General features: G+C 63.3%; 3 non-coding genes across 3 annotated transcripts; all 3 read left to right on the top strand.

The window, feature by feature from the left end:
* The first annotated feature begins 1067 nt into the window (after positions 1-1067).
* On the top strand, positions 1068-1186 carry LOC131864236 (5S ribosomal RNA). Its single transcript, XR_009363075.1, has one exon. It is a non-coding gene; the product is annotated as a 5S ribosomal RNA (ribosomal RNA).
* Positions 1187-7102: 5916 nt separating this feature from the next.
* LOC131864235 (5S ribosomal RNA) lies at positions 7103-7221 on the top strand. The gene has a single exon (XR_009363074.1). It is a non-coding gene; the product is annotated as a 5S ribosomal RNA (ribosomal RNA).
* Positions 7222-13136: 5915 nt separating this feature from the next.
* On the top strand, positions 13137-13255 carry LOC131864234 (5S ribosomal RNA). Its single transcript, XR_009363073.1, has one exon. It is a non-coding gene; the product is annotated as a 5S ribosomal RNA (ribosomal RNA).
* Positions 13256-13324: the final 69 nt, after the last annotated feature.

Raw genomic sequence — 13324 nt, 5'->3', positions numbered from 1 at the left:
GTGGCAAGTAGCCAAGTTGCGTGCCAAGGTGGGTGTCGGGGTGGGTGCCAAGGATCCAAGGTGGGTGCCAAGGAACCAAGGTGGGTGTCTGGGTGGGTGCCGAGGTGGGAGCCAGGGTGGGTCCCAAGGTGAGTGCAAAGGTGGGTGCCAGGGTCAAGGTGAGTGCCAATGTGGGTTCCAAGGTGCCAGGGTCAGGGTGAGTGCCAATGTGGGTTCAAAGGTGCTAAGTTGGGTGCGAGGTTGGGTGCGAGGGTGGGTGGGTGCCAAGGTGTGCTAGGTGGAAGCCCGGGTGGGTCGGCATCCCATGGGTGTCGAGTTGGGTTCCTGATGGGTGCTTCTTGTCAAGTTTTAGTCGTCGGGACTCATTTCGAGCCTTAGAGGTCGTTTCTTGTCCGGTTGCCCTGTCTTCGACCTGGGAACCCAATTTTGGTCCTCGGGTCCCATTTTTTTTTGTCTCGCATCCCACTTTTGGCCTGTGGCCTTTTCGGGGTCGATTCTCGTTTTGGGCATCAGAGCATGTTTCTTCTCCTAAAACCCAATATTTGTTTATTAAGTCTCGGAACACATTTTTGTTCTCGTGGACCCATCATGGGTCTTGGAACGCATTTGTGGTCCTTGGGTCCCATTTTGCATCCCGAAACTTGTGTTTTGGTGCTTGATCCCTATTTTGGGTGCCCACCTTGCACCAAGTGCGCACCCGGGGCAAACCGAGCGCCTTGGTGCACCGGGGCAAGATCGAGCGTGCACCCGAGGCGCCCCGAACATGCACCAAGGTGCACTCGGCCCACATGTGAGCGCAGGTCGTTGCGCCCGAGGTGGTGTGTGGGCACCGCGTTGCAGACGGGACACTGCACGCACACGACGCCCCGTCCAGGTGCACGCACGTAGGCCGGGCCGGGTGCACACCCGACGCCCTAGCAAGGTGCGCGCACCCGGGCAGGGCTCACACTTGGCGAACGGGGCGCACTTCGCGAGGGAGGGTGTGCACCTCGACGGGGGTGGGTGGCCGGGGTGGATTCGCACGTGGGTCGCGGTTTGCTAAGTACACACTGCGACAAGCTCATAACGGGTGCGATCATACCAGCGTTAGTGCACCGGATCCCATCAGAACTCCGCAGTTAAGCGCGCTTGGGCCGGAGTAGTACTGGGATGGGTGACCTCCCGGGAAGTCCCGGTGTTGCACCCTTTCTTAGTTTTTCGCCGGGCGTCGCAATGCTATTTGAATAAACCTTTTGCCCGTTTGCGTTCTCGTCGGGGCCGGGCCGGGCCGGGGTGCGCTGCCCGCACTACCGCGCGCGCGGGGGGCGACACCGAGCGCGCACCCGAGGCGCCCCGAGCACACAGGCCACGGTGCAACCCGGGCGTTGTGCGCGCACCCCGGTGCGCCCGAGGTGCTGCGCGCGCACCCAGGTGAAATCGGTGTGCACCTCGGCCAGTGCGCGCTCGGTCGAGTCGCGCACGTTGGCCAAGGTGCACGGTGATGTTTCTTACTCTAAGGTTCCGCACCAGACGCCCGGGACAGGTGAGCGAAGCTGGGCGGGGCCGGGTGCGCGGCCGGGGCAGGTGCACGCAGCTGGAGAGAGCTTTGGAGCACACCAGAGGTGCGCACCTTGGAGCACACTTCGGAGCGCACCAATGATGCGCTCCATTCAAAAGTTTCCTGAAAAGGCAAAAAAAGTTGAGATTATAGAATTTCCCACTTGAGAGATTGTAAAAAAAAAAAATTTAAAATGAAGGAAACGCGGGTGCCAAGGTGTGCGCGCCCGGGTGCGCAGCCCAGCCAAGGTGTGCGCACCAAGGCGCCCACCCTGGCGAAGGTGCACGCAAGGTGCGCACCCGAGGCAAACCGGACAATTAACCCAACTTTCGACTTCGCGCGCACCTGCGCACCTTGGAGCGCACTTCGGAGCGCTCCTTGGTGCGCACCAATCTTGGGCACCTCGGAGTGCACCATGGCGCCCACCAAGGTGCGCACCCGGGGCAAACCGAGCTCCGACTTCGTGCGCACCTTGGAGCGCACGAAAGGTGCGCACCATGGCGCCCACCAAGGTGCGCAGCCCAGCCAAGGCGTGCGCATCAAGGTGCGCACCCTGGCGAAGGTGCGCACCCGGGGCAAACCGAGCTCCGACTTCGTGCGCACCTTGGAGCGCACAAAGGGTGCGCAACCCAGCCAAGGTGTGCGCACCCCGGGCAAACCGAGCTCCGAATCGTGCGCACCTTGGAGCACACTTCGGAGCCCTCCTTGGTGCGCACCGATGTTGCGCACCTCGGAGCGCACCCGGGGAAAACAATGCAATTAACCCGACTTTCGACTTCGTGGGCACCTCGGAGCGCTCTCGGGTTCGCACCTCGGAGCACACCGAGGTGCGCACCTTTGATGCGCTGCCTTCACCAATTTCCAGAAAAGGCAAGAAAACATTGAGAAGGTGTGCGCACCGAGGTGCCCACCCTGGCGAAGGTGCACGCGAGGTGCGCACCCGGGGCAAACCGGGCTCCGACTTCGTGCACGCCATGCTGCGCACCTTGGAGGGCCATGGTGCGCACCTTGGAGCACACTTCGGAGCGCTCAATGGTGCCCAACCCAGCCAAGGTGCCCACCGCGGCGAAGGTGCACGCGAGGTGCGCACCCGGGGCAAACCGGGCTCCGACTTCGTGCACGCCGCACCTTGGAGCACACTTCGGAGCGCTCCTTGGTGCGCACCAGGGCGCGCAACCCAGCCGAGGTGCCCACCCCGGCGAAGGTGCACGCGGGGTGCGCACCCGGGGCAAACCGGGCTCCGACTTCGTGCACGCCATGGTGCCCACCGCGGCGAAGGTGCACGCGAGGTGCGCACCCGGGGCAAACCGGGCTCCGACTTCGTGCACGCCGCACCTTGGAGCACACTTCGGAGCGCTCCTTGGTGCGCACCAGGGCGCGCAACCCAGCCGAGGTGCCCACCCCGGCGAAGGTGCACGCGAGGTGCGCACCCGGGGCAAACCGGGCTCCGACTTCGTGCACGCCATGGTGCCCACCGCGGCGAAGGTGCACGCGAGGTGCGCACCCGGGGCAAACCGGGCTCCGACTTCGTGCACGCCGCACCTTGGAGCACACTTCGGAGCGCTCCTTGGTGCGCACCATGGTGCCCACCAGGGCGCGCAACCCCGCCGAAGGTGCACGCGAGGTGCGCACCCGGGGCAAACCGGGCTCCGACTTCGTGCACGCCGCACCTTGGAGCACACTTCGGAGCGCTCCTTGGTGCGCACCAGGGCGCGCAACCCCGCCGAAGGTGCACGCGAGGTGCGCACCCGGGGCAAACCGGGCTCCGACTTCGTGCACGCCATGGTGCGCACCAGGGTGCCCACCGCGGCGAAGGTGCGCACCCGGGGCAAACCGGGCTCCGACTTCGTGCACGCCGCACCTTGGAGCACACTTCGGAGCGCTCCTTGGTGCGCACCAGGGCGCGCAACCCAGCCGAGGTGCCCACCCCGGCGAAGGTGCACGCGAGGTGCGCACCCGGGGCAAACCGGGCTCCGACTTCGTGCACGCCATGGTGCCCACCGCGGCGAAGGTGCGCACCCGGGGCAAACCGGGCTAGGACTTCGTGCACGCCGCACCTTGGAGCACACTTCGGAGCGCTCCTTGGTGCGCACCATGGTGCCCACCAGGCCGCGCAACCCAGCCAAGGTGTGCGCACCAAGGTGCACGCGAGGTGCGCACCCGGGGCAAACCGGGGTCCGGCTTCGTGCACGCCGCACCTTGGAGCACACATCGGGGCGCTCCCGGGTTCGCACCGGCGTTGCGCACCGTGGTGGGCACCTCGGAGCGCACCGTGGTGGGCACCTCGGAGCACACCAAGGTGGGCAGCGAGGTGCGCACCTTTGATGCGATGCCTTCACTAATTTCCATAAAAGGCAAAAAAAAACGAGATTTTAAAATTTCCGTTTTGAAAGATAGTGAGAAAAAGGGAATGCTGGTGCCATCTTGAGCCCGCCCTGGTGCGCAGCCCAGCCAAGGTGTGCGCACCAAGGTGCCCACCCTGGCGAAGGTGCGCGCCCGGGCAATTAACCCAACTTCCAACTTCGCGCGCGCCAGGGTGGGAGCGCACCCAACAACCGGGCCTGGGAAGAGCCAATGCGAGAAACCCCACCAAACGCTCTGACAAAAAAAGAGGGGGCGCTCCAGTAACCCCGCTTCGGAGCGCACCCTGGGCAAACCCAGCCAGGGTGCCCACCCCGGCCAAGGTGCAGGCGAGGTGCGCACCCGGGGCAAACCGGGCTCCGACAACGTGCACGCCGCACCTTGGAGCACACTTCGTAGCGCTCCCGGGTGCGCACCTCAGAGCACACCAAGGTGGGCAGCGAGGTGCGCACCTTTGATGCGCTGCCTTCACTAATTTCCAGAAAAGGCAAAAAAAAGAGGAGATTTTAAAATTTCCGTTTTGAAAGATAGTGAAAAAAACGGAACGCGGGTGCCATCTTGAGCCCGCCCTGGTGCACAGCCCAGGTAAGGTGCCCACCCTGGCAAAGGTGCGCACCCGGGCAATTAACCCTACTTCCGACTTCGTGCGCGCCAGGGTGGCAACCGGGCCTGGGAAGAGCCAATGCGAGAAACCCCACCAAACGCTCCGACAAAAAAAGAGGCGGCGCTCCAATAACCCCGCTTCGGAGCGCAGCCGGGGCAAACCCAGCCAAGGTGCCCACCCCGACGAAGGTGCACGCGAGGTGCGCACCCGGGGCAAACCGGGCTCCGACAACGTGCACGCAGCACCTTGGAGCACACTTCGAAGCACTCCCGGGTGCCCACCGGCGTTGCGCACCGTGGTGGGCAGCGAGGTGCGCACCTTTGATGCGCTGCCTTCACTAATTTCCAGAAAAGGCAAAAAAAAATGAGATTTTAAAATTTCCGTTTTGAAAGATAGTGAAAAAAACGGAACGCGGGTGCCATCTTGAGCCCGCCCTGGTGCGCAGCCCAGGCAAGGCATGCGCACCAAGGTGCCCACCCGCGGTGCACGCCCGGGGCAAACCGGGCTCCGACTTCGTGCAGGCCGCACCTTGGAGCACACTTCGGAGCGCTCCTTGGTGCGCACCATGGTGCCCACCAGGGCGCACCCGGGGCAAACCGGGCTCCGACTTCGTGCACGCCGCACCTTGGAGCACACATCGGAGCGCTCCCAGGTTCGCACCAGCGTTGCGCACCTTTGATGCGCTGCCTTCACTAATTTCCAGAAAAGGCAAAAAAAAACGATATTTTAAAATTTCCGTTCTGAAAGATAGTGAAAAAAACGGAACGCGGGTGCCATCTTGAGCCCTTCCTGGTGCGCAGCCCAGGCAAGTTGTGCGCACCAAGGTGCCCACCCTGGCGGAGGTGCGCGCCCGGGGCAAACCGGGCTCCGACTTCGTGCACTGCATGGTGCCCACCAAGGCGCGCAACCCAGCCAAGGTGCCCACCGCAGCGAAGGTGCACGCGAGGTGCGCACCCGAGGTGCACACCCGGGGCAAACCGAGCTCCGACTTCGTGCACGCCGCACCTTGGAGCACACTTCAGAGCGCTCCTTGGTGCGCACCAGGGCGCGCAACCCAGCCAAGGTGCTCACCCCGGCGAAGGTGCACGCGAGGTGCGCACCCGGGGCAAGCCGGGCTCGGACTTCGTGCACGCCGCACCTTGGAGCACACATCGGAGCGCTCCCGGGTTCGCACCAGCATTGCGCACCTTTGATGCGCTGCCTTCACTAATTTCCAGAAAAGGCAAAAAAAAAAAAAAAACGAGATTTTAAAATTTCCGTTTTGAAAGATAGTGAAAAAAACGGAACGCGGGTGCCATCTTGAGCCCGCCCTGGTGTGCAGCCCAGGCAAGTTGTGCGCACCAAGGCACCCACCCTGGCCAAGGTGGGTCACGGGGTGGGTCCTAGGGTGGGTAACGGGGTGGGTACTAAGGTGCGTGCCAAGGTGGGTCATGGGGTGGGTGCCAAGGTGGGCACCAGGGTGGGTGTGCACCAACCCTAGCCAGGGTAGGTCACGGGGTGGTTGTCGGGGTGGGCGTCAAGGAGCCAAGGTGGGTGGCAAGTAGCCAAGTTGCGTGCCAAGGTGGGTGTCGGGGTGGGTGCCAAGGATCCAAGGTGGGTGCCAAGGAACCAAGGTGGGTGTCTGGGTGGGTGCCGAGGTGGGAGCCAGGGTGGGTCCCAAGGTGAGTGCAAAGGTGGGTGCCAGGGTCAAGGTGAGTGCCAATGTGGGTTCCAAGGTGCCAGGGTCAGGGTGAGTGCCAATGTGGGTTCAAAGGTGCTAAGTTGGGTGCGAGGTTGGGTGCGAGGGTGGGTGGGTGCCAAGGTGTGCTAGGTGGAAGCCCGGGTGGGTCGGCATCCCATGGGTGTCGAGTTGGGTGCCTGATGGGTGCTTCTTGTCAAGTTTTAGTCGTCGGGACTCATTTCGAGCCTTAGAGGTCGTTTCTTGTCCGGTTGCCCTGTCTTCGACCTGGGAACCCAATTTTGGTCCTCGGGTCCCATTTTTTTTTGTCTCGCATCCCACTTTTGGCCTGTGGCCTTTTCGGGGTCGATTCTCGTTTTGGGCATCAGAGCATGTTTCTTCTCCTAAAACCCAATATTTGTTTATTAAGTCTCGGAACACATTTTTGTTCTCGTGGACCCATCATGGGTCTTGGAACGCATTTGTGGTCCTTGGGTCCCATTTTGCATCCCGAAACTTGTGTTTTGGTGCTTGATCCCTATTTTGGGTGCCCACCTTGCACCAAGTGCGCACCCGGGGCAAACCGAGCGCCTTGGTGCACCGGGGCAAGATCGAGCGTGCACCCGAGGCGCCCCGAACATGCACCAAGGTGCACTCGGCCCACATGTGAGCGCAGGTCGTTGCGCCCGAGGTGGTGTGTGGGCACCGCGTTGCAGACGGGACACTGCACGCACACGACGCCCCGTCCAGGTGCACGCACGTAGGCCGGGCCGGGTGCACACCCGACGCCCTAGCAAGGTGCGCGCACCCGGGCAGGGCTCACACTTGGCGAACGGGGCGCACTTCGCGAGGGAGGGTGTGCACCTCGACGGGGGTGGGTGGCCGGGGTGGATTCGCACGTGGGTCGCGGTTTGCTAAGTACACACTGCGACAAGCTCATAACGGGTGCGATCATACCAGCGTTAGTGCACCGGATCCCATCAGAACTCCGCAGTTAAGCGCGCTTGGGCCGGAGTAGTACTGGGATGGGTGACCTCCCGGGAAGTCCCGGTGTTGCACCCTTTCTTAGTTTTTCGCCGGGCGTCGCAATGCTATTTGAATAAACCTTTTGCCCGTTTGCGTTCTCGTCGGGGCCGGGCCGGGCCGGGGTGCGCTGCCCGCACTACCGCGCGCGCGGGGGCGACACCGAGCGCGCACCCGAGGCGCCCCGAGCACACAGGCCACGGTGCAACCCGGGCGTTGTGCGCGCACCCCGGTGCGCCCGAGGTGCTGCGCGCGCACCCAGGTGAAATCGGTGTGCACCTCGGCCAGTGCGCGCTCGGTCGAGTCGCGCACGTTGGCCAAGGTGCACGGTGATGTTTCTTACTCTAAGGTTCCGCACCAGACGCCCGGGACAGGTGAGCGAAGCTGGGCGGGGCCGGGTGCGCGGCCGGGGCAGGTGCACGCAGCTGGAGAGAGCTTTGGAGCACACCAGAGGTGCGCACCTTGGAGCACACTTCGGAGCGCACCAATGATGCGCTCCATTCAAAAGTTTCCTGAAAAGGCAAAAAAAGTTGAGATTATAGAATTTCCCACTTGAGAGATTGTAAAAAAAAAAAATTTAAAATGAAGGAAACGCGGGTGCCAAGGTGTGCGCGCCCGGGTGCGCAGCCCAGCCAAGGTGTGCGCACCAAGGCGCCCACCCTGGCGAAGGTGCACGCAAGGTGCGCACCCGAGGCAAACCGGACAATTAACCCAACTTTCGACTTCGCGCGCACCTGCGCACCTTGGAGCGCACTTCGGAGCGCTCCTTGGTGCGCACCAATCTTGGGCACCTCGGAGTGCACCATGGCGCCCACCAAGGTGCGCACCCGGGGCAAACCGAGCTCCGACTTCGTGCGCACCTTGGAGCGCACGAAAGGTGCGCACCATGGCGCCCACCAAGGTGCGCAGCCCAGCCAAGGCGTGCGCATCAAGGTGCGCACCCTGGCGAAGGTGCGCACCCGGGGCAAACCGAGCTCCGACTTCGTGCGCACCTTGGAGCGCACAAAGGGTGCGCAACCCAGCCAAGGTGTGCGCACCCCGGGCAAACCGAGCTCCGAATCGTGCGCACCTTGGAGCACACTTCGGAGCCCTCCTTGGTGCGCACCGATGTTGCGCACCTCGGAGCGCACCCGGGGAAAACAATGCAATTAACCCGACTTTCGACTTCGTGGGCACCTCGGAGCGCTCTCGGGTTCGCACCTCGGAGCACACCGAGGTGCGCACCTTTGATGCGCTGCCTTCACCAATTTCCAGAAAAGGCAAGAAAACATTGAGAAGGTGTGCGCACCGAGGTGCCCACCCTGGCGAAGGTGCACGCGAGGTGCGCACCCGGGGCAAACCGGGCTCCGACTTCGTGCACGCCATGCTGCGCACCTTGGAGGGCCATGGTGCGCACCTTGGAGCACACTTCGGAGCGCTCAATGGTGCCCAACCCAGCCAAGGTGCCCACCGCGGCGAAGGTGCACGCGAGGTGCGCACCCGGGGCAAACCGGGCTCCGACTTCGTGCACGCCGCACCTTGGAGCACACTTCGGAGCGCTCCTTGGTGCGCACCAGGGCGCGCAACCCAGCCGAGGTGCCCACCCCGGCGAAGGTGCACGCGGGGTGCGCACCCGGGGCAAACCGGGCTCCGACTTCGTGCACGCCATGGTGCCCACCGCGGCGAAGGTGCACGCGAGGTGCGCACCCGGGGCAAACCGGGCTCCGACTTCGTGCACGCCGCACCTTGGAGCACACTTCGGAGCGCTCCTTGGTGCGCACCAGGGCGCGCAACCCAGCCGAGGTGCCCACCGCGGCGAAGGTGCACGCGAGGTGCGCACCCGGGGCAAACCGGGCTCCGACTTCGTGCACGCCATGGTGCCCACCGCGGCGAAGGTGCACGCGAGGTGCGCACCCGGGGCAAACCGGGCTCCGACTTCGTGCACGCCGCACCTTGGAGCACACTTCGGAGCGCTCCTTGGTGCGCACCATGGTGCCCACCAGGGCGCGCAACCCCGCCGAAGGTGCACGCGAGGTGCGCACCCGGGGCAAACCGGGCTCCGACTTCGTGCACGCCGCACCTTGGAGCACACTTCGGAGCGCTCCTTGGTGCGCACCAGGGCGCGCAACCCCGCCGAAGGTGCACGCGAGGTGCGCACCCGGGGCAAACCGGGCTCCGACTTCGTGCACGCCATGGTGCGCACCAGGGTGCCCACCGCGGCGAAGGTGCGCACCCGGGGCAAACCGGGCTCCGACTTCGTGCACGCCGCACCTTGGAGCACACTTCGGAGCGCTCCTTGGTGCGCACCAGGGCGCGCAACCCAGCCGAGGTGCCCACCCCGGCGAAGGTGCACGCGAGGTGCGCACCCGGGGCAAACCGGGCTCCGACTTCGTGCACGCCATGGTGCCCACCGCGGCGAAGGTGCGCACCCGGGGCAAACCGGGCTAGGACTTCGTGCACGCCGCACCTTGGAGCACACTTCGGAGCGCTCCTTGGTGCGCACCATGGTGCCCACCAGGCCGCGCAACCCAGCCAAGGTGTGCGCACCAAGGTGCACGCGAGGTGCGCACCCGGGGCAAACCGGGGTCCGGCTTCGTGCACGCCGCACCTTGGAGCACACATCGGGGCGCTCCCGGGTTCGCACCGGCGTTGCGCACCGTGGTGGGCACCTCGGAGCGCACCGTGGTGGGCACCTCGGAGCACACCAAGGTGGGCAGCGAGGTGCGCACCTTTGATGCGATGCCTTCACTAATTTCCATAAAAGGCAAAAAAAAACGAGATTTTAAAATTTCCGTTTTGAAAGATAGTGAGAAAAAGGGAATGCTGGTGCCATCTTGAGCCCGCCCTGGTGCGCAGCCCAGCCAAGGTGTGCGCACCAAGGTGCCCACCCTGGCGAAGGTGCGCGCCCGGGCAATTAACCCAACTTCCAACTTCGCGCGCGCCAGGGTGGGAGCGCACCCAACAACCGGGCCTGGGAAGAGCCAATGCGAGAAACCCCACCAAACGCTCTGACAAAAAAAGAGGGGGCGCTCCAGTAACCCCGCTTCGGAGCGCACCCTGGGCAAACCCAGCCAGGGTGCCCACCCCGGCCAAGGTGCAGGCGAGGTGCGCACCCGGGGCAAACCGGGCTCCGACAACGTGCACGCCGCACCTTGGAGCACACTTCGTAGCGCTCCCGGGTGCGCACCTCAGAGCACACCAAGGTGGGCAGCGAGGTGCGCACCTTTGATGCGCTGCCTTCACTAATTTCCAGAAAAGGCAAAAAAAAGAGGAGATTTTAAAATTTCCGTTTTGAAAGATAGTGAAAAAAACGGAACGCGGGTGCCATCTTGAGCCCGCCCTGGTGCACAGCCCAGGTAAGGTGCCCACCCTGGCAAAGGTGCGCACCCGGGCAATTAACCCTACTTCCGACTTCGTGCGCGCCAGGGTGGCAACCGGGCCTGGGAAGAGCCAATGCGAGAAACCCCACCAAACGCTCCGACAAAAAAAGAGGCGGCGCTCCAATAACCCCGCTTCGGAGCGCAGCCGGGGCAAACCCAGCCAAGGTGCCCACCCCGACGAAGGTGCACGCGAGGTGCGCACCCGGGGCAAACCGGGCTCCGACAACGTGCACGCAGCACCTTGGAGCACACTTCGAAGCACTCCCGGGTGCCCACCGGCGTTGCGCACCGTGGTGGGCAGCGAGGTGCGCACCTTTGATGCGCTGCCTTCACTAATTTCCAGAAAAGGCAAAAAAAAATGAGATTTTAAAATTTCCGTTTTGAAAGATAGTGAAAAAAACGGAACGCGGGTGCCATCTTGAGCCCGCCCTGGTGCGCAGCCCAGGCAAGGCATGCGCACCAAGGTGCCCACCCGCGGTGCACGCCCGGGGCAAACCGGGCTCCGACTTCGTGCAGGCCGCACCTTGGAGCACACTTCGGAGCGCTCCTTGGTGCGCACCATGGTGCCCACCAGGGCGCACCCGGGGCAAACCGGGCTCCGACTTCGTGCACGCCGCACCTTGGAGCACACATCGGAGCGCTCCCAGGTTCGCACCAGCGTTGCGCACCTTTGATGCGCTGCCTTCACTAATTTCCAGAAAAGGCAAAAAAAAACGATATTTTAAAATTTCCGTTCTGAAAGATAGTGAAAAAAACGGAACGCGGGTGCCATCTTGAGCCCTTCCTGGTGCGCAGCCCAGGCAAGTTGTGCGCACCAAGGTGCCCACCCTGGCGGAGGTGCGCGCCCGGGGCAAACCGGGCTCCGACTTCGTGCACTGCATGGTGCCCACCAAGGCGCGCAACCCAGCCAAGGTGCCCACCGCAGCGAAGGTGCACGCGAGGTGCGCACCCGAGGTGCACACCCGGGGCAAACCGAGCTCCGACTTCGTGCACGCCGCACCTTGGAGCACACTTCAGAGCGCTCCTTGGTGCGCACCAGGGCGCGCAACCCAGCCAAGGTGCTCACCCCGGCGAAGGTGCACGCGAGGTGCGCACCCGGGGCAAGCCGGGCTCGGACTTCGTGCACGCCGCACCTTGGAGCACACATCGGAGCGCTCCCGGGTTCGCACCAGCATTGCGCACCTTTGATGCGCTGCCTTCACTAATTTCCAGAAAAGGCAAAAAAAAAAAAAAAACGAGATTTTAAAATTTCCGTTTTGAAAGATAGTGAAAAAAACGGAACGCGGGTGCCATCTTGAGCCCGCCCTGGTGTGCAGCCCAGGCAAGTTGTGCGCACCAAGGCACCCACCCTGGCCAAGGTGGGTCACGGGGTGGGTCCTAGGGTGGGTAACGGGGTGGGTACTAAGGTGCGTGCCAAGGTGGGTCATGGGGTGGGTGCCAAGGTGGGCACCAGGGTGGGTGTGCACCAACCCTAGCCAGGGTAGGTCACGGGGTGGTTGTCGGGGTGGGCGTCAAGGAGCCAAGGTGGGTGGCAAGTAGCCAAGTTGCGTGCCAAGGTGGGTGTCGGGGTGGGTGCCAAGGATCCAAGGTGGGTGCCAAGGAACCAAGGTGGGTGTCTGGGTGGGTGCCGAGGTGGGAGCCAGGGTGGGTCCCAAGGTGAGTGCAAAGGTGGGTGCCAGGGTCAAGGTGAGTGCCAATGTGGGTTCCAAGGTGCCAGGGTCAGGGTGAGTGCCAATGTGGGTTCAAAGGTGCTAAGTTGGGTGCGAGGTTGGGTGCGAGGGTGGGTGGGTGCCAAGGTGTGCTAGGTGGAAGCCCGGGTGGGTCGGCATCCCATGGGTGTCGAGTTGGGTGCCTGATGGGTGCTTCTTGTCAAGTTTTAGTCGTCGGGACTCATTTCGAGCCTTAGAGGTCGTTTCTTGTCCGGTTGCCCTGTCTTCGACCTGGGAACCCAATTTTGGTCCTCGGGTCCCATTTTTTTTTGTCTCGCATCCCACTTTTGGCCTGTGGCCTTTTCGGGGTCGATTCTCGTTTTGGGCATCAGAGCATGTTTCTTCTCCTAAAACCCAATATTTGTTTATTAAGTCTCGGAACACATTTTTGTTCTCGTGGACCCATCATGGGTCTTGGAACGCATTTGTGGTCCTTGGGTCCCATTTTGCATCCCGAAACTTGTGTTTTGGTGCTTGATCCCTATTTTGGGTGCCCACCTTGCACCAAGTGCGCACCCGGGGCAAACCGAGCGCCTTGGTGCACCGGGGCAAGATCGAGCGTGCACCCGAGGCGCCCCGAACATGCACCAAGGTGCACTCGGCCCACATGTGAGCGCAGGTCGTTGCGCCCGAGGTGGTGTGTGGGCACCGCGTTGCAGACGGGACACTGCACGCACACGACGCCCCGTCCAGGTGCACGCACGTAGGCCGGGCCGGGTGCACACCCGACGCCCTAGCAAGGTGCGCGCACCCGGGCAGGGCTCACACTTGGCGAACGGGGCGCACTTCGCGAGGGAGGGTGTGCACCTCGACGGGGGTGGGTGGCCGGGGTGGATTCGCACGTGGGTCGCGGTTTGCTAAGTACACACTGCGACAAGCTCATAACGGGTGCGATCATACCAGCGTTAGTGCACCGGATCCCATCAGAACTCCGCAGTTAAGCGCGCTTGGGCCGGAGTAGTACTGGGATGGGTGACCTCCCGGGAAGTCCCGGTGTTGCACCCTTTCTTAGTTTTTCGCCGGGCGTCGCAATGCTATTTGAATAAACCTTTTGCCCGTTTGCGTTCTCGTCGG

The sequence above is a fragment of the Cryptomeria japonica genome, unplaced genomic scaffold, assembly GCF_030272615.1.
Source record: "Cryptomeria japonica unplaced genomic scaffold, Sugi_1.0 HiC_scaffold_80, whole genome shotgun sequence".
Lineage (NCBI taxonomy): Eukaryota > Viridiplantae > Streptophyta > Pinopsida > Cupressales > Cupressaceae > Cryptomeria > Cryptomeria japonica.
Note: the sequence above shows the minus strand (reverse complement) of the source record. Positions and strands in the feature narration are given on the sequence as shown.